This window comes from Castor canadensis, chromosome 16, assembly GCF_047511655.1.
Source record: "Castor canadensis chromosome 16, mCasCan1.hap1v2, whole genome shotgun sequence".
Taxonomy (NCBI): domain Eukaryota; kingdom Metazoa; phylum Chordata; class Mammalia; order Rodentia; family Castoridae; genus Castor; species Castor canadensis.
Window position 1 is genome coordinate 47739213 of NC_133401.1, and position 12912 is coordinate 47752124.

Here is a 12912-nt window from a genome sequence, read left to right on the forward strand (position 1 = left end):
GGCCGCCTTGAGCTCCGCGAGTGACGCGCTTGCGTATGGCTGACCGTGGGCGGAGTGCTGTGGCGGGGCGGGGTCAGAAACCGCGGAAATCTCGCGGCACCACAACTTTCAGGATTTTCCTGCTCTAGCTCGGGGGATCCTTAGGTACCGAGCCAGAACATCCCAAGAATGTCGACCAGTGTTGCTATCCTACCCACAGGCGCACTCTCAGGTTAGTATACCCAGCTCGTAACTGCACGTGAAAACAAAAGCACTCAAGACCGAAATTTCAGAAAATGAGATTAGTTCTGAAGGCCACCAAACATGACATTTAAAAAAAGACACGTCTTTGAAAAATATGAAGACTGCGAGGAATGGTAAACCTAAGAGCAGTATAAAACCAACAGGGTGTTCTGGAATTTTGAACAATAAACCAAAAGATGAAAGAAGAGCCAAATAGTTTACATGAATGAAAGGAATTGCTACTATAGCAGGAAACAAATTTATGGAAATCGTGACGTTAAAATCTGAATGGACGGGATTAAGCTACTTTGAAGAAGAGTTTAAGTATGTTTGAGAGGAGATTAGTGCAGAATGAACTTCATGGACAACGAAAAAAAGTGTAAAGTGGGAGAGTTTATTGGTATAGAAAAGTGTTAAGTGGGAGAACCAAACCTCTGGGGGAGGTTCCCAAGAGAAGGTGCCAGAGAAGTGACCAGATCTGAGGTTTTTTTAAGCCATTCTTGGCAGGGCGTTGAGCAGCATTTTGGTTGGCTGTGCCTGCAACGTTCTGATTGGTGCGTCCTGATCCTCACATGGTCTGTCCTGCCTTTCCTTCTTTTCACCCTTCAAGGTCACAGGGAGGTCATAATGGAGGTTTCCAAGGGCTCTTCTGTCTCATTTGGAAAATAACACCTGTAATGAATCATGAGAAACAGACCTTCAATCTCTTAAACACTTGATTTAGTGGAACTTGGATTCACACAATTACTTAGTACCACTGGGGAAAAGGGAATTTTAGAGTACATTGACCTTCAGAATCATAGATGTCATCATCACCATTATACACAAGCCATGCAACACTAAAAACATTTTATAAAAAGTCACTTCTTCATTGTCTAGAAGTTTATGTACTTTTACATAATTGACTCATTTTTTTGTTGGTGGTGATGGAACTAGGACTTGAATTCAGGCCTTCTTGCTTTCAAAGCATGGACTGTACTGCTTGAGCAACACCTCCAACCCATTTTGTTCTGGTTACTTTGCTGATGGGGTCTCACAAACTATTTGGCTCAGCTAGCCTCAAACCACAGTCCTCTCTATCTCAGCCTCTCAAGTAGCTAGTGTTAGGACCCGGAATCCTATTCCCCCGAGAGACAGAGAGCCAGGCGTGAATGCAATCAACAAAGCAGAGTTTATTGGACTGGCTAGCCAGGGTCGAGCTCCCACACGGACACGCAGGACCGGTTAGGAAAGCAAGACCCTGAGCCTCTTAGGGGGAAATCTTATATAGACTGCAGTGGCGTGCATATTTTTGTTATCAACATTAGACAAGCAGGCAGAGCACATCCTGCACGTACTTCACATCTTGCTCGTATCTCACATCTTGCTCGTATCTCACATCTTGCATTCCTCACATTCTATATGCCCTAACTGAGCCCTGCCTCATTGCTTATCTTATCTACATGGGATGTTTGGTACTGGTTTCTCCAACAAGGGGGTTGGGGCCCGCTGAGACCTCATATTCCTTTCATTCCCCCCTTTCTTATGGCCTAAATTGAGGAATCATCCTCGAGAGGATGAAGAGCCTGATATTGTTGGCGGAGGACCAGAAGTTGGATAGTATTAATTCGACTTTTGACAAAAGTCATAAGTCGGTTTAGAATCCAGGGTCCTATGGTAACAAGCAGTAGGATGATTATTATTGGCCCTGCCAGTGCAGATAAAAGGGTAGCCAACCATGGGGACTGGTTAAACCAAGACTCGAACCAGCTTTCCCCTGCCTCTTTTTCTCGTTTTCTTTGTTCCAGGCTCTTTCGGAGTTTAGACATGGAGTCACGAACAAGTCCGGTATGGTCAGCGTAAAAACAACATTCTTCCCCTAGAGCAATGCATAGTCCCCCTTTTTGGAGGAACAACAAGTCCAGACCTCGTCGGTTTTGAAGTACTACCTCAGACAGGGAAGTGAGGGATTTTTCTAGGTGGCTAATGGAGGTTTCTATTCTCTCTATATCTTCATCTATGGCTGCGCGCAGCGAAGACATCCCTTTATGTTGAGTAGCCAGGGAGGCTATGCCGGTCCCTGCCCCAGCCACCCCTAGGCTAAGTAGGGTAGCAATGGTTAGTGTAGAAATAGGCTCTCTCTTCTTTCTCTCACCTGTTCCTATATTCCAGTATGAATATAGACTTTCCTCCGAATGATAGAGGATGCGGGGCAGCACAACCACTATAACACAGAATTCTTTAGAGCTGTTAAACACCTTAGTTGATAGGCATGGGGTGAGTCCGGACCGCGAGCATAGCCACCACCCATTGTCCTTTGGAATTACCCATTTAATAGCATTTCCCCAGGTAGAACTGGCGTTAATAACAGTACATAAGTCCCGTCTGTTCTTTGGCACTTTTCCTAAGCAGGTTCCTTGGCCGTTTACCTGCTGTATGGTCAGACCTCTCTTACGGTCTCCCCAGGAACATTGACTAGGGTTTTCCTCAGATGAGGTATCGTGAGTGGTGTTTAGCCCTATTGCCTCATAGAATGGGGGCCTCACATCATAACATAACCAACAGGAGTTAGTCATGTTAGGGTTGGTGTGGTTTAACGTCAGGAAGGCAGCACCCACTAGCTCCCAGAGGGGGTCTTTAGATGCGGTCATGAGACTGGGCCTCACCAGGGGAGGGCTGGTTTCTGATGGTCTTGGAGTTGTAACATTAGCCCGAGCTATGGTTGAGGGAAGGTGGTGAGTTGTGGAAGGTTGGGGAGATGGCTTTACATTGGGCGGCCTAAGTACCTTATTGGGGCCTACTGCTGTGGACGGTGGCCCTATGGGCTCAATTTTTAATCTGACCACTATGGTCGAGCCAGCATGTCCACCATATTTATAAAATACCAGTCCCCATACCTTACCTTGTATCCACCCAGGGGTGTCCTTCTTGCCAGTTTCAGTGAAAGTGACCTTGATTCTATCTAGATCCGTGGGCTGGCATTTATGGGTGGGTATTGGAATTCTGTGCCCCCTTAATATCCCATTTACAAAGGCAAATTTGACTAGGTCTGATTTTGATATCCCCCATTTCCATTCACTATCATTGGATGTGACACATGCCCATGACCTACAGAAGGAGTATTGTATCCCCCCACATTCCTGGTTCTTTTTGTGGCCGGGGCAGGCATAAAACCCATAACGTCGGGCTGACTCCGGGGCAGTAGACTTGTAGGCAGGATTGATGTCTCTGAAGCAGAACTGAAGCTCCGGCCACCAAGTTCCTATGGGGGCAGTGCGAGTAGTCTCGTTGAGGGTGGTATGAGTCTCCCCATCGGTGAGTATCCAGGTTTGCTTATAGGGCTGGTGAGGGTTGGTTTCTGCGAGGCTCCCGCTCTGGGCATTGAGCAAGATCAGAGCGATCAGCCACCCCATCCGTGGCTGCTCCTGAAGGCTCTGCATGTTCCCGGGGCCACAAAAGCTTTAGCTTTAATGGGTTGTCTGGGTGCCGCCGTACAGTCCACTCCTTGACCCCTTCTTGTTTTTGATGATTGGCTCGACGCACGTGGGAGTGGTGGATCCAAGGTCCGATGCCATCAACCTTGAGGGCGGTAGGGGTAGTAAACAGTACAACATAAGGTCCTTTCCATCTAGGCTCTAGGGTTTTGGACTGATGCCTTTTAACCCATACCATGTCACCCGGGACTATGCCATGTTCCGGAGCCGGGTCCCTCTTAACAGCGTGGTATGCTTGAATTAAGGGCCAAATCCATTGTTGCACTTTAGCTAAAGCCTGCAACATGGTCAGGTAATTTGGGGCCAGATCACCTAGTTCTGGGCTTAAGGTCCTCTGAATGATGGGGGGTGGAGCCCCATACAGGATCTCAAAGGGAGTTAGCCCATGGACATAGGGGGAGTTCCGGACTCGGAAGATGGCCAAGGGAAGGAGCGTCACCCAATCACCGCCAGTCTCCAGGGCCAATTTGGCTAAAGTCTCCTTTAGTGTCCTATTCATCCTTTCTACTTGCCCTGAGCTCTGGGGGTTATATTCACAATGTAGCTTCCAATTGGCCCCCATAGTCTGGGCTAGTCCCTGCAGGACCTTACTAACAAAAGCCGGACCGTTATCTGACCCAATTGCCTCAGGCACCCCATATCTGGGTATGATTTCCTCTAGCAAAGCCTTTGCCACTACCTGACTCGTCTCCTTCTTTGTAGGAAAAGCCTCCACCCAGCCTGAAAAGGTATCTATGAATACCAGCAAATATTTGTACCCAAACTTTCCCGGTTTTACCTCAGTAAAATCCACTTCCCAACTTCTTCCCGGAGCCCTCCCCCGTTCCCGAGTACCTGTATGGTGCCCCTCCCTTCGTCCTGGTTTCATGATTGTGCAGCTGGCACAATCTTCCACAATTTGGCGGACTGCTATGGTCTGGTTCGGAAATCGGAGCTGCGCAGATGTCAACAAGTCTAGTAATTTTCTCCGCCCCAAATGGGTGGACTTATGTAAGTTAGCCAACAGGAATCGTCCGAGTTTTTCAGGCAGAATTAACTTGCCTTCCAAGTCGCTTTTCCATCCGTCTTCCCCTTCTCTAAAGGGGGAGTGGGCTCTCATCCAAGTGAAATCCTCTGTGGAGTATTCTGGTCGGGGGGGTAGCGGAGGGAGCTCTGGGACCGGCACGTCTATCGCCGCAACCGTGGAAGGTTGCCCTGTCTCCATGGGAGGACTCACCATTGCTACTCTCTTTGCTTCTTGATCTGCTCTGTTGTTACCGACAGCTTCCGGCGTCTTGGCAGACTGGTGGCCTGGGACATACATCACTGCCACTGCCTTCGGTTTTTCCACTGCCATTAATAGACGCTGGACTTCGGCTAGGTTCTTTAGATGTTTTCCTTCTGCTGTGCGGAATCCTCTTTCGCGATAGATGGCCCCGTGGACATGGATGGTACCGAAAGCATAGCGGCTATCGGTGTAGATATTGACTCGCTTTCCTTTTGCCCTCTCCAGGGCCTCTGCCAAGGCAATTAATTCCGCTTTTTGGGCTGATGTTCCGGGTGGGAGGGCGCTGCTCCATACCGTACTTCCTTCTTGGTCGACTACAGCTGCCCCTGCCCTTTGGGCTCCATCTTGGAAAAAACTGCTTCCATCCGTGTACCAGTTTAATTTGCAGCCGGACAGGGGGGTATCCTTTAGGTCAGCCCGTACCTGTGTAACTTCGGAGAGGAATTCTTTGCAGTTATGGACAGGTGTCTGCAGTTCCCGGTTAGGCAACAAGGTGGCAGGGTTCAGGATTACGGGATCTGTGAATGTGATCCGAGGGGAATCCAACAAGAGCCCCTGGTAGTGGGTGAGCCTGGCATTCGTCATCCATTTCCCAGGGGGTTGTTTAAGGATTCCCTCCACCGGGTGAGGGGCCGTTACCCAGAGGGCCTGTCCAAAGGTTAGTTTATCGGCTTCTCTCACCAGCATGGCAATGGCCGCTATGATGCGGAGGCAGGGGGGCCATCCTGCCGCTACTGCGTCTAATTTCTTGGAAAAGTATGCCACTGGTCTCTTCCAGGGACCTAGCTGTTGGGTCAAGACTCCTTTGGCTACCCCCTTTTTCTCATCTACAAACAGAGTGAATGGTCTTGTAGGATCTGGCAAGGCTAAGGCAGGGGCCTGCAAAAGAGCGTCTTTTAGCTGATCAAAGGCCTGTTGTTCTCTCTCTCCCCAACTCCAATCTGGAGCTTCTTTGGTGGCCTCATATAGGGGTCTGGCTATTTCCGCAAATCCTGGAATCCAGAGTCTACAGAACCCCGCGGAGCCCAGGAATTCTCTCACCCCCCTAGTGGATGTCGGGGATGGGATAGCCAGAATAGTCTGTTTCATGGCATCAGTCAGCCACCTTGCCCCATCTGCAATCCGATAACCCAAATACGTCACTGACCTTTTACAGATGTGAGTTTTCTTGGCACTTGCCCGATACCCCAGCTCACCTAATTCCGTTAGCAGGTGTTCAGTAGCCTTGATGCACTCCTCTCGGGTTTCTGCCGCTAACAGTAAGTCATCAACATACTGTAATAGAGTGACTCGTGGGTGGCTCCGACGAAAAGGTTCCAGGTCCTGGCTCAGGGCCTCATTAAACAGGGTGGGAGAGTTTTTAAATCCTTGCGGCAGTCTGGTCCAAGTGAGCTGTCCGGATTGGCCCCCATCTTCTTGCCATTCGAAAGCAAATAGCGGCTGACTAATTTCTGACAATGGAATGCTGAAGAAAGCATCTTTCAAATCAAGGGTTGTATACCATACTTGCGAGGGGGGTAGGTGGCTGAGCAAGGTATAGGGATTTGGAACGGTGGGATGAATGTCCTCCGTCCGCTCGTTTACCTTTCGTAGGTCTTGCACAGGCCTATAGTCCCCGCTTCCCGGCTTTCGGACAGGGAGCAGAGGAGTATTCCAGGCAGACTGACAAGGTCGCAGTATTCCTTCCTTTATTAGCCTGTGGATATGAGGGGCTATGCCTCTTCGGGCCTCCTCAGGCATAGGATACTGTTTCACCCGAATGGGGAGAGCAGAAGCCTTCAATTGTATAACTACGGGCGGGAGGTGTTTGGCGAGGCCGGTTCCCGCAGTCTCCGCCCAGGCCGTGGGAAATCTTTTTACCCAATGAGTCATGTCCCCTCCTGGTTCCTGTTGACTCTCAAACAGACGATGCTCGTCAGCCAATGATAGGGACAAGACATGAATCGGGCTCCCTTCTCGATCAGTCACAATTATTCCATCTGGTTCAAAATGGATATGGGCCCCTATTTTGGTGAGTAGGTCCCGTCCGAGCAGGGGAGCGGGGCTCTCAGGGACGACCAAGAAGGAGTGTGTGACCTGGTGTTTTCCTAAGTTCACCTTTCTTTTGGTAGTCCATGTACATAACTGCGTACCGGTGGCCCCCTGAACAACACTTGTTCGTGCCTTGTTCAAAGGTCCATGTGCCTTGTTTAAAACCGAATATTGGGCGCCGGTATCCACCATGAACCCCATCGGCTTCCCCTCCACATGCATTGTTACCCAGGACTCGGGGAGGGGGTCTGAGCCCCGTCTCCTTCAGTCCTCTTCTCCGGCTAGTAGGACTCTGGCCTGCTCTACTGCTCGTTCCCTTTCCCTGTTTTCCCCCAGTCTCCTTCCAAACCCTCTTCTTCCCTTTAACTTAGGACATTCTCTCTTCCAATGCCCCGTTTCCTTAGTAAAAACAGTGTTCCTTATCCGGGGTCCTGGCGTGGCCCCCTCCTCTGGGTTGGTCCCGGACACCCGCTAGGAAAATACGAGCCATTTCTCTCTGTTGCTTTCGGTTTTCCTTAGCCTGGAACTCCCGGTCCTCCTTTCTCAATTTCTCCTGGGCTTCCCTGTCTTCCTTTCTCTGTCTTTCCTCCCTTTCTTCTGGAGTTTCCCTAGCGGTAAAGACCTTTTCTGCTACCTGTAGCATTTCCCTTATAGTCATCTCCCCTAAGTTTTCCTGTTTATTGAGTTTTCTCCTAATGTCTGGGGCTGCCTGATTAATGAATGAGAGTACCACAGCAGACCGGTGGAGGTCCGCCTCAGGGTCAATTGGGGTGTACTGACGGTATGCCTCATAGAGGCGCTCTAAGAAACCGGCTGGGCTTTCGTTTTCCCCTTGAATGACTGCTTTTACTTTTGCAAAATTGGTGGGCCTTCTAGCGGCCGCTCGGAGACCGGCCATCAGAGTCTGGCGGTAGATCCGAAGACGCTCCCTACCTTCTGCGGTCCCGAAATCCCAATCAGGGCGGCGTAGGGGAAAAGCCTCGTCTATGGCCGGTTGGAGAGTTGTGGGTCTCCCATTATCCCCCAAGACATTCTTCCTCGCTTCGTTGAGGATGCGCTCTCGTTCCTCCGTCGTAAAAAGAGTATTGAGCAGCTGATGACAGTCATCCCAAGTGGGGCGGTGTGTATGCATGATGGACTCCAGGAGATCTATGAGACACTTGGGGTCTTCAGAAAAGGGCGGGTTCTGCGTCCTCCAGTTATATAGATCACTGGAGGAGAAGGGCCAGTACTGAAACTGTTGCCCTCCTCCCGGTCCCCCTTGGCCCACCATCCGGACTGGAAGTGTAGGGACAGTTTCCTCCCCCTGTGTTGATGAGGGGGGCCCGTCTTCCCCCTCCCTTTCCCGGATCCCTCGGGGGCGAAGTCTTCGACCCATTCCTCCTCCTGCTGCCAGTCCTGTTGAGGAGGATGAGGAAATTTCCTCCTCCGGGGCACTGGCTTGGCCAGGGGGAGTCACGTATGGAGGCGGCCGATCTTCCTCTGCCCCTGCGAGGGATGGGTAAAGGGGGGAACTCTCTGGTAAGACCGGAGATGGTGAAGGAGATGCCCTAATTTGAGGACCGGTCAAGGTGGGAAGAGGAAGTTTTTCCTCCTCCTTTATGACCAAGGCGGGCGTGACTGGGGTTTTAGCCCCGGGGGCCGAACTGGAGGGGTGGGTCAGAAAAACTGTTAACCAAGGGGGAGGGTTCCTCACCAGATCCTCCCAAACCAAAATGTAAGAAACTTGGTCTGGATGGCCTCGATTGTCTGGCTGAAAAATGACTGCTTTAACCTTAGTGATCAGGTCTAGGGAGAGGGAACCTTGAATGGGCCACCCGACTCCAAAGGTGGGCCACTCTGCAGAACAAAAGGTGTCGAACTTACCTTTCTTGATGACCAGACCCGCATTTAAGGCCCTTTCTTTAACTTCTGGAAAGTGAGAAAGGATCAGAGACTTTGGGGTTGTTTGTCCCTGTCCCATTGTGGAAGGAGACTCAAACACCAAGAGAGATAGAACAAAAAGGGTAAAGGCAACAATAATTCCACACACACACAACACTCTCCAGCACTCGCTCGGACCGGTCCTTCTCTCACACTGGTGCGCACCCCATTCAACCTCCTCACCGTCCAACTGGGATATCAGGCCGAAAGGCGTCCACTTGACGGGTGGTCGGTCAACTAGCTCAATTAGTTCTTCACCTGGCGCCAGGGTTCCTAAAATGCTCGAGCCCAAATGAGAGGAAAGCCTCTCCCAATAGGACCCTGTGGTCCTCCTTGCGAGATTCCCAGAATGAATCTCCCTGGGGATTGGCCGAATCCCCGCCGCGGCCCAAATGGAACACTCAAGTTCCTCCAAATGAGGGTCTGGGATCCCCTCCCAACGCCTAGGACTTGGGATCGCCCCTGCTTTCTCGCAGGCAGGTTCTGTCTCTCGAGAAAATGAAATCTCGGTGGGACCTCCAAATGTTAGGACCCGGAATCCTATTCCCCCGAGAGACAGAGAGCCAGGCGTGAATGCAATCAACAAAGCAGAGTTTATTGGACTGGCTAGCCAGGGTCGAGCTCCCACACGGACACGCAGGACCGGTTAGGAAAGCAAGACCCTGAGCCTCTTAGGGGGAAATCTTATATAGACTGCAGTGGCGTGCATATTTTTGTTATCAACATTAGACAAGCAGGCAGAGCACATCCTGCACGTACTTCACATCTTGCTCGTATCTCACATCTTGCTCGTATCTCACATCTTGCATTCCTCACATTCTATATGCCCTAACTGAGCCCTGCCTCATTGCTTATCTTATCTACATGGGATGTTTGGTACTGGTTTCTCCAACAAGGGGGTTGGGGCCCGCTGAGACCTCATATTCCTTTCACTAGGATTACAGGAATGAACCACCAGAGCCCAACTTGACTCATGATTTTTGTTGGAAATGTAGGCCCCAAGAGTGACCACGTGGAGAGGAGTGATCTGACCAAGAGATTGTTTATTGCCAAGTGGGAGAAGGAGAGAGCCGAGAGAGAGAGAGAGAGAGAGAGAGAGAGAGAGAGAGAGAGAGAGAATACCCCTCAGTGAGAGCAGAAAAACAAAAGATCATTTTCCTCCTAGACAGTGGAGCCCATTTCTCTGTTTTACCTTTTTCTCCTTGTCCCTGGTCCAATGACAAAAGTTATCGTTTGGGGCAAATCTGGCTAGCCCCTAGAGCGCTAGTTTACCTGGCTCTTGGGGAGACCTCTTCTGTCACTTTTTCCCCATAGTACCAGTGTCCCTGCTGGGACAGGATTTACTATCTCAATTAAAGCTCAAATTGTCCTCCTCCCAGGCAGCTATCTCTGCTACCCTCTCCTTCAGGAACAAATAGATCCCACAGTGTGGACTGATGAGATGAGTGTAGTGTGAGCCAGGACAGCCCTCCCTATTCAAATAAAACTCAAAAAATCCCTCACAGTTTCCACACCCAAAACAATATCCCCTCAAGCCTGAGGGATGATGAGGACTTATGCCTATTCCTTAAAACAACAAGGGCTACTAATTAGTTGTTCCAGCCCCCTATAATAAATTTAAAATTCTTATAAAAGTTAATTTTAAAATACAAGTTACAAAGTAAACAACTGGAAAGGATATAGATAGTTAATAAATGTATTTTTTGGGAAGTTAAAGGAAAAAGGAATGGTTTTTTGGATGAGAAGGGATCTTGGAAAGAAGGGTTTGTCCTAAAGATTGTTTCAAATAGGAAGGATAAGGACAAACCATCAAAGGGTTTAGTATGTTGTATAAAGGTCTAAGTAAGTTTTAAAAGTGTATAATAAAAAACTCCAGTGTGTGATAAAGTTAAAGTTGAATATAATCTAAGAGTTGCCTAAAAGATTTTTAGGGTCATGTCAAACTAAAATCAAATCCTCTATGTCTATGAAATAATAAGGTTATCTTAATATTGTTCTGCTCTGAGTAACATCTACAAAAAAACATTACAGAGAAAGATTTTATCAAAGAAATTACTCGTGTTTTCTGCTGATCTTGTCAAGCTTTTAAGTACTACTAAATCAGAGTTCATTTACATATTTGCTTATGTGTCTTAAATGACCATCTTGTAACAGTGTTATCTGAATATGGTACAAACATTTAAAAGGTTAAAAGTGTCAATTTATATAAAATAATGAGCTAAAGCTCTCTTTTATCCAAGAGTGTTACATTTAAATCCTGACAGCCCCTGCCTCCCACAGGTCACCTACCTAGGTGTGGCCTTAAAGGGACAGACTCACTCCCTGAGTCATAAATGCATCAACCTAATTTTCCATTTCCCAACCCCATACCATAAGACAGCTTACAGCTTTCCTGGCAGTTATAGGATATAGGATTTTGCAGAATTTAGATCCCTAGGTATGTAGTCCTTGAACAGACACCTTTTTATGCTCCTCCTAATAGTCCTATTTGGGTCTTAGATAATGTATGGCCACCCATTTCTCTCTCTGTAATTGGAGGACTCTTGAAATTGTCTAGGGAACAACATTTCACAGTGGTTCTCCTGGCCAATGCCCTTCTTAATGCCTATGTCCTTGCTCTCCTATTCTTAAGCTTCCTCCCTTGTGTCATACTGCATGTCTGCTCTTGCTAATCAAAAATTTAACCAGTTGTACCTCCAGGGATACCAACCTCTCCAAAACGCCAGGATAGTTGGCTGATACCCACCATTCGGAGCTCGGAGGATTGGCTTGAGACTCTTTACGACCTATGGCTACAAGGGACCTTCATCAACTTCAGGGAAGAGGAAATCTTCATTTTCAGAGCCTGGGTGTACGCCATCATGAGGCTCAGCACCCCAACATTGTTTGCCAACTAACCCTCCCTTCTCCTATGCCACCCCTTGCCAGCTCAAAGAAGCCAGAGCGAACACAACACCCCTCTTCCTTAACAAACAAAAAAGGGAAGAATGTTGCCAATAATGGTGCCGATAGGTTTCGGTTCTTACTGCACCCTTAAGCTTCCCTTTCCCAGGGTCAGGGTCCTGCCTCAAGTCTAGCTTGAATCCTCCTGCCCCAACCTCCAATCAGCATGAACCATAAGATCCTAACCAATCAGATCATGCTGAGTCCCACTGAGGAGTATTTAAGCCCCTGCCCTTCCTGCTTCTCTCTCTCTCTCTCTCTCTCTCTCTCTCTCTCTTGGGGCCTACATTTCCAAAAATTTTGATACAAGTATGTATTTTGCTTTTTTCCTTTGCTATATTCAAAACATTTCTCATATTTTTTACAATCTTAATGATCATTTTGAATGGGGCATAATATTTCCCGTAGGTAGTATATACACTCAACATCAGATCCTCAAAATTAAAGTTGAGGTTGTCACCACAAGAAAGAAAATAGAAGATATCAGCCATCTGTAAACATTAACCAAGAAGACTGACTTTTATCCCCAAGGCCTAATCTGAACTGACTTCTCTCTCATCTAATTCAATAAAAACAGGTAAAATTTTGTATCAGCAGTCTTCAAACTTAAGTGTTTGTCCTCCAAAGGGTTTTTAAGGGCAGATGGACACTTAGTTTGAGGGCCACCAATTTCTGAATCTTCAATTCACACCTATATTCTTTCCTCAAGTCCATCTGTTAGTGAAGGATGCATAAAGATGTCTTGATAGTTAATTTTCTGACTTTTTCATAATAGCTTTATCTTTCTCAATTTGCAAAAAGAAAGGCAGGCATTTCATTCATTGAAAATCTTAAAATGATGCATTACTCTGGAATGTAAAAACCTCAGGGAGCCTTTTGTCAGTTCTTTTATCAATTTAAAATACTGAGCTGTATGAGAAAGTATGTCACAAGTCACATGCTTTCCAGATAATTGCTTTCAACCAAGTGTGACCTCAATGCCACTAAGTGAGTTAATAAATTGGAAGTAGTTTATAGAATGGAGTGACATTGATATAAATTCCTTGTAGACCT

General features: G+C 47.9%; 1 long non-coding RNA gene across 1 annotated transcript; it reads right to left on the bottom strand.

Annotated features, from left to right (window-relative positions):
* Positions 1–596: 596 nt before the first annotated feature.
* On the bottom strand, positions 597–12105 carry LOC141417819 (uncharacterized). The gene is made up of 2 exons (XR_012442427.1): positions 11663–12105; positions 597–894 (listed from the first exon to the last, which is right to left on the bottom strand). It is a non-coding gene; the product is annotated as an uncharacterized lncRNA (long non-coding RNA).
* Between the last annotated feature and the right edge of the window lie 807 nt (positions 12106–12912).